This window comes from Pogona vitticeps, chromosome 4, assembly GCF_051106095.1.
Source record: "Pogona vitticeps strain Pit_001003342236 chromosome 4, PviZW2.1, whole genome shotgun sequence".
NCBI lineage: Eukaryota > Metazoa > Chordata > Lepidosauria > Squamata > Agamidae > Pogona > Pogona vitticeps.
The window spans coordinates 208080998-208092500 of record NC_135786.1 but is presented as its reverse complement, the minus strand read 5'-3'; the positions used below and the strand labels follow the sequence as shown (position 1 = coordinate 208092500).

Sequence of the window (11503 nt, the reverse complement as noted above, 5' to 3'; positions counted from 1 at the left end):
GTTCTCCTCTCACGCTCAAGAGTGGACTTAAAGAGACTAATTACTTGCTGCCTTGAATACCTGTCACACAACAACCTTCAACTCAACTTTGAGAAAACCAAAATTGTGGTCTTTGGCAAAGCGTGGAAACCCTTCGTATGGTCATTCCATGGGAATTCCATTCAGCAGGTCAGAGAGTTTAAGTATCTGGGCATTACTTTCCATCACCGACACTCCTGGTTAACTCACCAACGGGCAGCAATCAAGACAGCCAAACTCTCAGCCCAAGCCATCCTACGATTTCACCACACCTGGGGCCATGGCTTTATTCCCGCTGCTTTACAGATCTTTAACGCGAAATCAGTTGCTCAGCTACTATACGGCGTCCCTATTTGGTTGTCCTCACTACACAGCTCTGTGGAGAGAGTACAATCTGTATTTTTATACAAAATCCTTGGCCTCCCTCACTGTGTTCCATACGCAGCTCTGTGCCTTGAAGGTGGCCAATACAGAATTGAGACTAGGGCCTGGCTCAGATTTCTCAAATACTGGGTCAAAATTTGTTTTTTCTCTCCCAAGGACACCCTATTGCAAGCGTTGCTAGCCGATAGCCTGCTTCCCAATGGCTTGGCCCTATTCACAAAGAAAGTTAAGACTCTAGGGCTATCTCCCGACCTTCTGGGCCTTATACCCCCCTCCAAGGTGTTTCCAACCATCAAAAACAGGGTCCTGGACATTGAAGGGCAAACTTTGTTTAGTGCGGCACAAAAAGTCTGCTCTCCACTTCGTCTTCACCTCTCACTCACTCTCGGACGCAGCCCAAGCTACCTATATTTCCTTGAACAGCCACTAGAGCGCTGGGCATTTACTCTCGCCAGATGCAACATAGTTCCATCAAATCTAGTGCAGGGCAGATACTTGGGCCTACCTACAGACCTGAGAACCTGTCCATGTGGCCAGGGAAAAACTGAATCTCTGCATCATATGCTATTTCATTGCATTTTGTACATGGATATCCGCCTGCTCCACCAGTCGGTCTTTCCCCCCTCCTACACGCGATGGGATGACCTAAAGAAAACCCAATACCTTTTAAATGGTACTAACAAGGAAGTTACTGTATCAACTGCTCGATATGTTCACGCCATTATTCAGAGACGTCGCAACATGCCCTCTCTAAAATGAGGGGCTTAACGCTGTTATTTTCTCCACCCCACTCGCATGCAACGAACCCTGTATGCGTATTTTACTGTATTTATTTTGCGGCTCCTTCTGCTGTATGCCAATAAAGGTTTATTATTATTCAAAGGATATCAAGGGAACAAGCTGCTTTGTCTAGGGGACTTATGATCCTTACCCCTTGGAAGAAGGCAGGGGACTACAGAGAAAACAGCTACATCTGCGAGGAGGGGCAGCATCTTACGTTATCTGTTTATCTGGAAATTCAGACTCTATTTTAAGATTGCTACAGGGACAGTAGTTAATTTTCCCCTGCTTCCTCCATATGCCTCTCAGACTACTTTTACATAGAGGTATACAGAACTTACATGATTCTGTTCATACCATTAATTCAGACCACCTGGTTTAGGTTGGGCTGATTTTTGAGACCAAGGTTTAAATCCATAAACATAAACAAAACTTCAACAGGAAAGAAGAAGGCCTGAAACTAAACACGGCCTGGCGCCCCATTCTGAAAAATACAACCTGCAAAAGGTCAATGAACTCTTACCCAGCCACAAGGGCCAGAGATCATTGCACAAAAAAGACCAGCTAACAACACCCATCAATCACAGTGACAGATAATCTTGCTGATCACCCTATCTCCTGAAAAAAGAAAAAAGCCGTTCCCACAGCTGTAAATACTATCCAACAAACACCAACAGAGCATGGACAGAGTTCCTACTCCAGTCCTCTGAAGATGCCAGCCACAGAGACTCGTGAAACGTCAGGAAGAACAACCTTCAGAACACAGCCAAAGAGCCCAAAAAACCCACAACAACCATGTAAATCCTAATCTCCATTCAGAAATCCAATTGTTTTGACTCCCCCTAATTTTCATTAGCGGGTTGGTATCCCACTAATTTTCATTAGCAGGAAATCAACTAAGTATTCCTTTCATCCTTTTATTTTATTTATTTATTTATTCAAGATATATTTGAAAATAAATGTGCCCAAAGGAATTTTACAAAATAAACTTGATGATGAAATATATCATATACATATACATGCACCTTCTGCCTTTTTCTCATTCTTTCTTTTCCTCTCTTTACTTTCCTCCTTTTTATCTCTGCATGCTATAGCTTTACAGTGGTGCCTCACAAGACAAAAACAATTTGTTCTGCGAGTCCCTTAGTATCACAAAAACTATCATCTTGCGAAGTGCTATTTCCCATAGGAATGCATTGAAATTGGCTTCAATGCATTCCTATGAAACACCATTTTTTTTGTCTTGTGAGCATCACTGCAAGATGAAAAAAATCATCTTGCAAAGGTCGGCCATAGGAAAAACCGTCTTACGAAGTCCTAGGACATCACAAAATGCTTTTGTTTTGTGAGTTTTTTTGTGGCGCAAGGCGTTTGTCTTGCGAGGTACCACTGTACTGTGTAATAACCTGTTCCTATGTACCGCATTTTTCCGTGTATACAACCCCCCCAATGTATAGGATGACCCCCTAATTTTTACCCTTGCTGGAGGCAGAGGAGCAGCCAATGGGCAGCCATGAGGGGCAGCCCAGCGTGGCTGCTTCTTTGCCTCCGCCTCCTGCTGCTGCTGCAGTCTCCTCCGGCGCCACTCACGGGCTCAGCAGGAGGAGGCAGAGACGGAGGCAAAGAAACAGCCGTGCTCGCCCTCCTCTTGCTGCTGCCCATTGACTGCCGCCGCTGATCAATTGCAAGGAGATGATTGCTGAAGGGGTGATTGGGTGGCACCATCTCCACCTCCTGCTGCCTTCCATGTATGAAACAACCCTCAATTTTTCCTCTAATTATTTTAGGGAAAAGTGTCATTTTATACACGTAAAAATACAGTACTATAGACGTGGGAACTTCCTGCTGACATCACCAACGAAAAGGCTTAAACATGGCCATGGTGCACGACGGTCAGGCAAACAGGCATTGGGCAAGTTGTTAATTTTGTGACTGGTAGTGGCTTGAGATTAACAGGTGAGTCCCAAGCCAGAGCTGATCTAACATAGGGCACAATCCTAATTAGCCAAGGTGAATGAGGGCTGGCTGAGCTAACATTAACCCCAGCCTAGAAGACAGAAAACTGTAAATTAGTACTACCTTGAAAGGGACGTGGTGGCGCTGCGGGCTAAACCGCAGAAGCCTGTGCTGCAGGATCAGAAGACCAAGCAGTAGTAAGATCGAATCCACGCGACGGAGTGAGCTCCCGTCGCTTGTCCCAGCTCCCGCCAACCTAGCGGTTCGAAAGCATGCAAATGCGAGTAGATAAATAGGGACCACTTCAGTGGGAAGGTAACAGCATTCTGTGTCTAAGTCACACTGGCCATGTGACCACAGAAGATTGTCTTCGGACAAAACTCTGGCTCTATGGCTTAGAAACGGGGATGAGCACCACCCCCTAGAGTCGAACACGACTGGACAAAAACTGTCAAGGGGAACCTTTACCTTTTTTACCTGACCCTGGTCTACTTTTGAGACAGCAGTCTAGGCTGAGAAAGGTGTGGATCTAGCACAACTCCCCTGCTGCTCCCTTTCTCTACCTCTCCTTTGGCTTTTCTGCTGGCTTATCTTAGCCAGCACAGTGGTTGTGCCAGTAGATCTCGTTGTTCTGGTGCATCAGAAATCAGCCAGAACAAGAACGTTGTGCCAGCATTGCCCATGCCAAACCCATTGAAGTCAGTATATCTTTGAATATGGGTAGCAATATTAATATTTAAAACTTCAGTGATCTTCAAACTTTCTTAACATTTTTTCCCTTTTGCACTTGTTGTAACTGTGCTTCTGTTTTAAAAGCATAACAGAAACTAGAACGATTCAAGTTTCAGCTATTTTTAAATTTGTATTTCAACATTATATTTCCAGTTATATTTTGAAGAAGGAAATCCATTTTTACAGCTACTTGTCCTTGACCCTGTATGTGACGCTACCAGAATAATGGACTCCTGAGTGTTGAGTTTAAAAGTTACTTGAAAAAAGAATGAGTCCATTGATGATGCATCGTAGCATCCATAATGGAGCATTGGGATTCTAAGCATCATCCTAACTCTGCTCCGTTATGGATGACTTCACATAGTAATCCCTCAAGAAATAGAACTTGGCACAAGGGACAACACCCCATGAATGTATAAACTGTTGACAACCATCATGTCACAACTTGAGCATAAAAAAGTACTATATTGTTGCTATGAGCAGAAGCCAAAAATTAACGACATGCAGTACTTATCTGCCTAGCTGTAGCTTCTACCTAGTTGTTTCACCAAAAGTGTGCTGTTTATATACCACCCCATATACCACCCCATACCACATAAAACACTCTCTGGGTGGTATACAATTAAGCATGCTACACATTGTGTGTGTGTGTGCGCACGCGTGCACACACACACACACACACACACACACACACACACACACACACACACACACACACACACACACACACACACACACACACACACACACACACACACACACACACACACACCCCCCGAGCTGTTCGCTCAACTTACTGACCTTAGAAGGATGGAAGGATGATTCAACCTTGAGGCAGCTACCCAAATACCCTTCACCACATCTTTATATTGCTTCAATGTGTCATTAAATTCATTTGCCTTACTTTCCAAGCTAAGAATTAAATTCTAAATGATTAAGATTTGGTGGAATCAAGGATGGTAATACATTGGCACAGCTGCCAAAAGAATCTGATTTTATCAGGTCATAAAGGAGATGATCAAATGGAAGTAACAATCTCGCTTATTTTATATCTTCCATTAATATTGGAAAAATAATATGCATTATTGTTTCTAGAATAATTTCATTGTGGTAATAAAATACTAGTTTGATTTTTGCACAGTTGCTCGGGTGGCTTGTCTAAACATCAGATAGCATTAGCAAGCAATAGTTTATTTATTATATCAATGAATACATTATTTGATACAAGTAATATATTTTTGTATCTTTTTTTCATAAACATACTTTTAAAAATGCCAAGGCTAGTTTTTAAGTCATCGTCCTAGCTGAACAAAAGAGAAAATTAAGGAAACTCATATATTTATAGAGCTTCTATAGATATGGGAATTCTGTTTATCAAAGGTGCCATCACCACATTTTCTAAGGTTCAGCTTCTCCTTCTGCCTTCCTTCCTTCCACCACCACCCCAGGACCTGTGTTAGGGATGTGAAAAATGCCCCCTTAGTTAACTCTAGTCAGTAGCTTGGCTTGCCCAAGTGGACTCACTCACTGCCCAGTCCAAATTAGATTGTTTGACACTCATGCACTTTACAAATAGGCACTCATAAGAAGAAGAAAGGGGGAAAGAGAGAAAGAACTATCCTGGCACTAGTAGTACATGAGAGGCTACCCTGTACCACAGCACAAATTTTTAAAAAAAAATTAAATAAGATTATGGGATATCAGAAAATTACTGCTGAGGGTAAAATGTAAAGGTTCCCCTTGACATTTTAGTCCAGTCGTGTCCGACTCTAGGGGGCGGTGCTCATCCCGCTTTTCAAGCCGTAGAGCCAGCACTTGTCCGAAGACAGTTTCCCTTGTCACGTGGCCAGCGTGACTAGGGAATGCCGTTTTACCTTCCCACTGAGGTGGTCCCTATTTATCTACTTGCATTTGCATGCTTTCGAACTGCTTAAGTTGGAGGGAGCTGGGACAAGCAACGGGAGCTCACTCCATCATGTGGATTTGATCTTACGACTGCTGGTCTTCTGACCCTGCAGCACAGAGGCTTCTGCGGTTTAGCCCACAGCGCCACCACATCCCTAAGTTGAAGAGGTAAGTCCAAAACCCGTCTTTTTATTCTCTTGCTGCTTAAGACAAGTCCTGTTCATTTAATGCAGTGTGTGTAGGGGTAGGGGACATGCTAGCCCAGCCCCTTCTCCCCTCCACCTGAGGTAGCTTGCCCTCTAGTGCTGCCTTTATTCCCTGGCTTTTAAAATATAGTGATAAGAATAATATGCAGGCATCTGCCCAGCGGCTCCCTCTTGGCATTTGTCCCACCAGGTTGACTGCAGATGCTGGGTCTGCACAAAGCTCTAAAGTTTGAGTAGATTTAAAATGCTCAGCAAGTCAGCAGAAAACACATTTGGTAATTTTTTTTAAAAAGGAGAGCTGCTTGGGGCAATTTGATGTTCAAACTGTGGTTTGTGTGTTGTGCTGAACATTAAACATTTATAATGCCAAATGGCTCTGAACTCGTTAATTTTAATTTTTCTCTAATGATTGCTTGATCTTTTGTTTATGTATGTTTGTTTCTGCCTCCATTGAAATAGACCTATATTAACAGTTTTAAAAGCTTTTAATTTTAAACCTGAAAAAATTCTATATTACATTCATTTGTCCTAATTTATTTGAAGTCCCTTTTAGTTATGCATGGCACGGCACATTAATGAGGATGCAGTAGCTGCATCAGAATTAACAGTTGCACAGAAATGAAAATTGCACAAACCAGAAATTTGAATTTAATGAATCTGAAATAATTAAGGTAATGTAAGAAACAAAAAGAGAGCTTGATAAAATTGAATTTTTTAAAAAAAATAGTTTTCAGAAAACCAATATTTATCCATATGACGTCAAATAGTGATCCCTCACTGTATTAGAATTCTGTATGTGAAAACTAGGAAGTTGAAATATCGTAGAATCATGTAATAATGGCGTTAGAACAGGCCTATAAGACCATCAAGTCCAGCCCCCTGCTCAATGCAGGAATCATCCCCTGACAATAGAAAACAGACATTTACTTTTTCATATTGTTTTCAATAATTTATTTTATTTATTTATTTGATTTATACCCCACCCATCTAGACCGAAGTGTACTCTGGGCAGCTAACAATAAGACATAAAAGCAAAAGCAATATAATTAACAACAGTGACAATATAATTCAAAATGGGAAAGTCATTAGGTGATGACAGGAGGGAAAGCCTGCCTAAAGAGCCAGGTCTTAAGATTGCTCTTAAAAACACCCAGCAAGGAAGCCAGGCAGATCTCTGCGGGCAGACTGTTCCAGAGGCGAGGGGCCACTGCCGAGAAGGACCAGTTTCTTGTTCTTTCTCTCTAGGCCTCCCTCAGCATCAGGCCCCTCAACTGCCTGTCCTGACTAGAACAAGTGATTCAGGTAGATCTAGGTGGGAGGAGGCATTCTGCTAGATATTGAGGTCCTAAACAGTTTAGGGCTTTATATGTCATCATTAACACTTTGAAATCAATGGGGAAAAGGGCTGCCAGAGTGGGGGAAATATGCTGATATTTTCTCACCCCAGAGAAATCTGGCCAGCACCATTTGAAGCTTCTGCATCAACCTCAAAGGTAGCCCCACGTAGAGCGCATTACAGTAGTCTGATCTTGGGACTACAAGTGAATGGACCAGAGTAGTGAGCGCCCTGACATCAAGATAGAGACGCAGCTGAGCAATCCGCCTGAGATGAAATAGGTGGAGTGGACCACTGATGCTACCTGGTTTTCCATGGTAAGTGCCGGATCCAGGTGGACCCCCCCCCAAGATGTTGCCAACATTTGTGCTCTTTTCCCAGTTTATGTCGCAGAGTTTTGAACTGCTGGTAAACTGCTCTTTTTGCTACACAGTAAAAGTACAGAGAAGCACAGAGAAGAACTACAAATTTCCCAGTGTCCACCCCTTTCTCAAGAACTGGCACTTAAAGTCTCAATTACTCTCTCGGAGACCTTTGCAGAAGAAATAATAAAAAAATGTTTTTACTTACATTTACTTGAAATTACAAACTTGTGTATACTGCTTTCTTTACTGCACACATACTAGCAACCAACCTAACAGATGAACAGCAATGAAACAACTGCCACCAAGCAACAAAAGAGAGGGGCAGAACACTCAGCAGAGAAGCAGAGCTCTCTTTGAATTCAAAGGCTTGAAGGAATCATTGGCTGGTGCTACAGAGATAGAAAGTCACCTCAGGCCAGAAAATTCCCTCTCAGTCATTCGAACTACAGACAGCATGCAAGGTAGTTATCTCAGGGATGCTGGTTTTTAATTGGTTTTAAAATGTTTTAATCTAAATATATATTTAATTGGTTTTTAAATATGCTACTTATATAGTGTTTTTAAATATGTTGTTTGATAAGCTGCCCTGGGCCTCCTGTGGGGAGAAAGGTGGCGTACAAATAATTTAAACACATAAAGAAATACGAGCCCAACAGTTTATTCTCACAATAAATCTGTGAGATTGTCATGCTGTATGAGAGTAAAAAAGTATTGGTATAAAAGAACGAAAAAGATGGTATAGGTATACAAAATACGAAAAATTATTATTTAGCTAATCAATTGAGGTTTATTGGGGAAATTATATATAACGCAGAAAAGTTAATTTGGTGGAAAATGGAATCATCAGAATTACAGGTAGATACTGAAAAATATCTATTTGGTATGATTAAGAAATACAAGTGAAATTAATAACCCGTTTTTAAAGATAATGTTAAACATTTGGTATAAGTATGTATAGAAAGAATTTATGTCCATTCAACTCTCCATTAGGACTAGTGACTGAAATAGAGAATTTTCCTGTTGGGATCCCTTTCTGTTACACCAGTCTACCCGTGCATAGAAGAGAAGCTACTTATAGCCTTTGTTGGATACATTCATAGGATCCTATATTAGTAATATTTAAATATTCACATAAATGTTTGTGAAGATTGAAGTTCCACCTCTGTGGTAGTAGAGTGCAGTACAGTCAAGTGAGTGTCAGAAGGGCTAGCCCGGCACCTCAGGTAAATGTATACCACGCTTCAATAGTGTTCCCAGAACATTATAAAAATATTGCTTGCTAATTTTGTTTTAACTAACTGCAACAGAATAGACATTGGACGGGGCATATCACTGCTTTTGGCAGTAATTTTTGCCTTTTCAATCAGCATGCCCTTCAGCAGAAATAATTGGCAAACAAAAATAACCAGAACATCCAGAACTTTATGTCTTCTTTTATCTCTGTAAAGCTATAATCATGAAAGGATAAAAGAAAGAGAAAACCATTTTTTTTCAGGCAGAGCAGAGACTCAGATTATTAAATAATAACTCACTTATACATGTTTTCTCCTCTTGAATCAATATATTTCTTCCTGAGCAAACTTAGATGAGTAGAAGTGCATATACACAAATTATATGCCATTTTGTGTATGAAACATCATCCTCTGTAATGTCTTTTTAATTTTGCTATTTTAGATAAACATACAAGCACAGCTCATTTGCTTTTAGATTTTTTTCCCTTTACTCTTACCATTTCATAGTAGGAGGGACACTTCTAGAATTATAGCCTAATATAGATTTTACATATTTTAACAAATCAGTTGTGCCCTCATTTCCAGAACATATAGAAGAATTGACACTAGATCCCAGGCGCTGAAGAGTTTACCTCCTTCATATACAAAATGTGTACATGCCATGTATTTATATGACTATAAATACAAACAAGCAGCTGAAAATGAACCTAGATGACACCAATACTAGAATCATAGAATAATTCAGACCATCCAGTCCAACCCCCATGCTCAATGCTGGAATCCAAATCACAGCAAATCTGATAGTTGGTTGTCCAATTTTCTCTTGACTACCTTTAGCGTTGGAGTACTCCCATTTTATGAAACAAAGGACTTTTAAATTGTTTTAGTTCAGTGGTTATTTTAATATGATGGCCACAATCCTATTCAGTAGTTATGCCCATGTAAACACAGTGCCATAAATTGCAGCTGCAAATTGCTGCTATTTAACATCGTATGTGCACACACACAACAAGGGGTTTCAATGCATTCCTATGGGCTTTTTTATTTCGCATAGCGACGAATCCGTATAGCGATGATTTTTGCTGCACGGATTATCGTCGCTATGCGGGGCACCACTGTACACACCTGCTGCTTTTAACTTTTAAATATTGTCTTTTAATTGTTGTGAGCCACCTTGCGTCCTTTAAGGAGAAAACTGAAGTTAAAATATTTTAAATACAAACAAACAAAACTGAAGTGGCATACTTTTCATAGCTTCTGGCTTATTAATATTCTTGAAAGTGATGCCATAAACCAATTTTTAAACATGTTCTGAAGAAGCATGCAGTATAAATGAGCAGAATGATGCCAACTTAATAATTGAGCTGATCAATTTTTCAGTATGACTGCTCAGAATTACTCAATTAACTCTGTTACTGCAACATTTATCACCTTGTGTACTGTATAGTTATTTGTATGCCAGTACTGTATACCTTTATTTGAATAAATTATGGAAGGAAATTCTGCTTATGTTTTGTTCAAACATGTCCTCTCCAAGGACTGTAAAATGACTCCCTTGTAAAAGTGGTAGAGGTTTATATTATTTTTCATAGACCACTTAGTCATCTATTAAGATTTTTAATTTCTTTTTCTTTTTGGGCTCAAATGTAAAATTAGAGTACTGTACAGTATATATATTCCGTGTATAAGATGATACTTTTGTCTAAAATCTTTAGAATAAAAATTGAGGAACATCTTATACATGTAAGTAAAGCGAGAAGAGAACAACATGGTTTGAAAACTTCCTACACCTTGTCTCTGCAAAAAGGCTTCCTTCAATATGAGGCTTAGCTTCCTCCAATAATGAACCTTATGTAACTGATGTCAGCTGATGCTGAACAAACCAATTGGAACACACCTCATTGGAGGTGGAGTGTGCAGGCAGTACTCAGATGCAACAGGGACTGGTAATGTCCGAGCTGTCTGAGCCCAGAGGCTGAATAAAGTGATATGCTCAAAGCTAAGTGTGATGCATAATAGGACAGTACTGGTATGTAAATGTTACCTAATTACTAAATTACAAAATAAAATTTTGTTCTGTTTTAGGTTTAAAATATTGATTTATTAACTTTGGATTGGAAAAGTGAGGGGACATCTTATACATGGGGGTGTCTTATACATGGAAAAATATGGTACAGAATGAGGATTTCAAAACTTCCTTTAAAAACAAATGTATGAAGTGAGCTCATGGCTGCTTATGCATTAATAGCCGTAAGCTCACCTTACTACAGTGGACCCTTGACTTACACATAGCTCCACCTGTGGACTTTTCGAGTTACGGACTTCTCCGGCTGCAAAATTTAACTTCGACTTGCGCCCGGAGAATCGACTTACGGACTGGAATGGGGAGATGGGGAAAGTGCCAATTGCAAATTTGGTGCTTTCCCTGCCTCCCCCTTCTGGTCCATACGCTGCCGATCATGCCTCCAGATGCCTTCCAGGGCTTCTCCACCACCATGGGAGGCATCTCGGAAGTCCCCCCTGCCACTGATCGTGCTTCGGAGGCACAATTGGTGGCGGGGGGACCTCCAAGAGGCCTCCTGTGGTGGC

General features: G+C 40.8%; 1 long non-coding RNA gene across 3 annotated transcripts in view; it reads left to right on the top strand.

Moving 5' to 3' along the window:
* Positions 1 to 3633: 3633 nt before the first annotated feature.
* The window catches only part of LOC140706968 (uncharacterized), a 50549-nt gene continuing 42679 nt past the window's right edge, over positions 3634 to 11503 (top strand). For all 3 annotated transcript variants that reach the window (XR_013545299.1, XR_013545298.1, XR_013545300.1), the window contains exon 1: positions 3634 to 8143. This is a non-coding gene — a long non-coding RNA (uncharacterized LOC140706968). The remainder of the gene's footprint in view (positions 8144 to 11503) is intronic.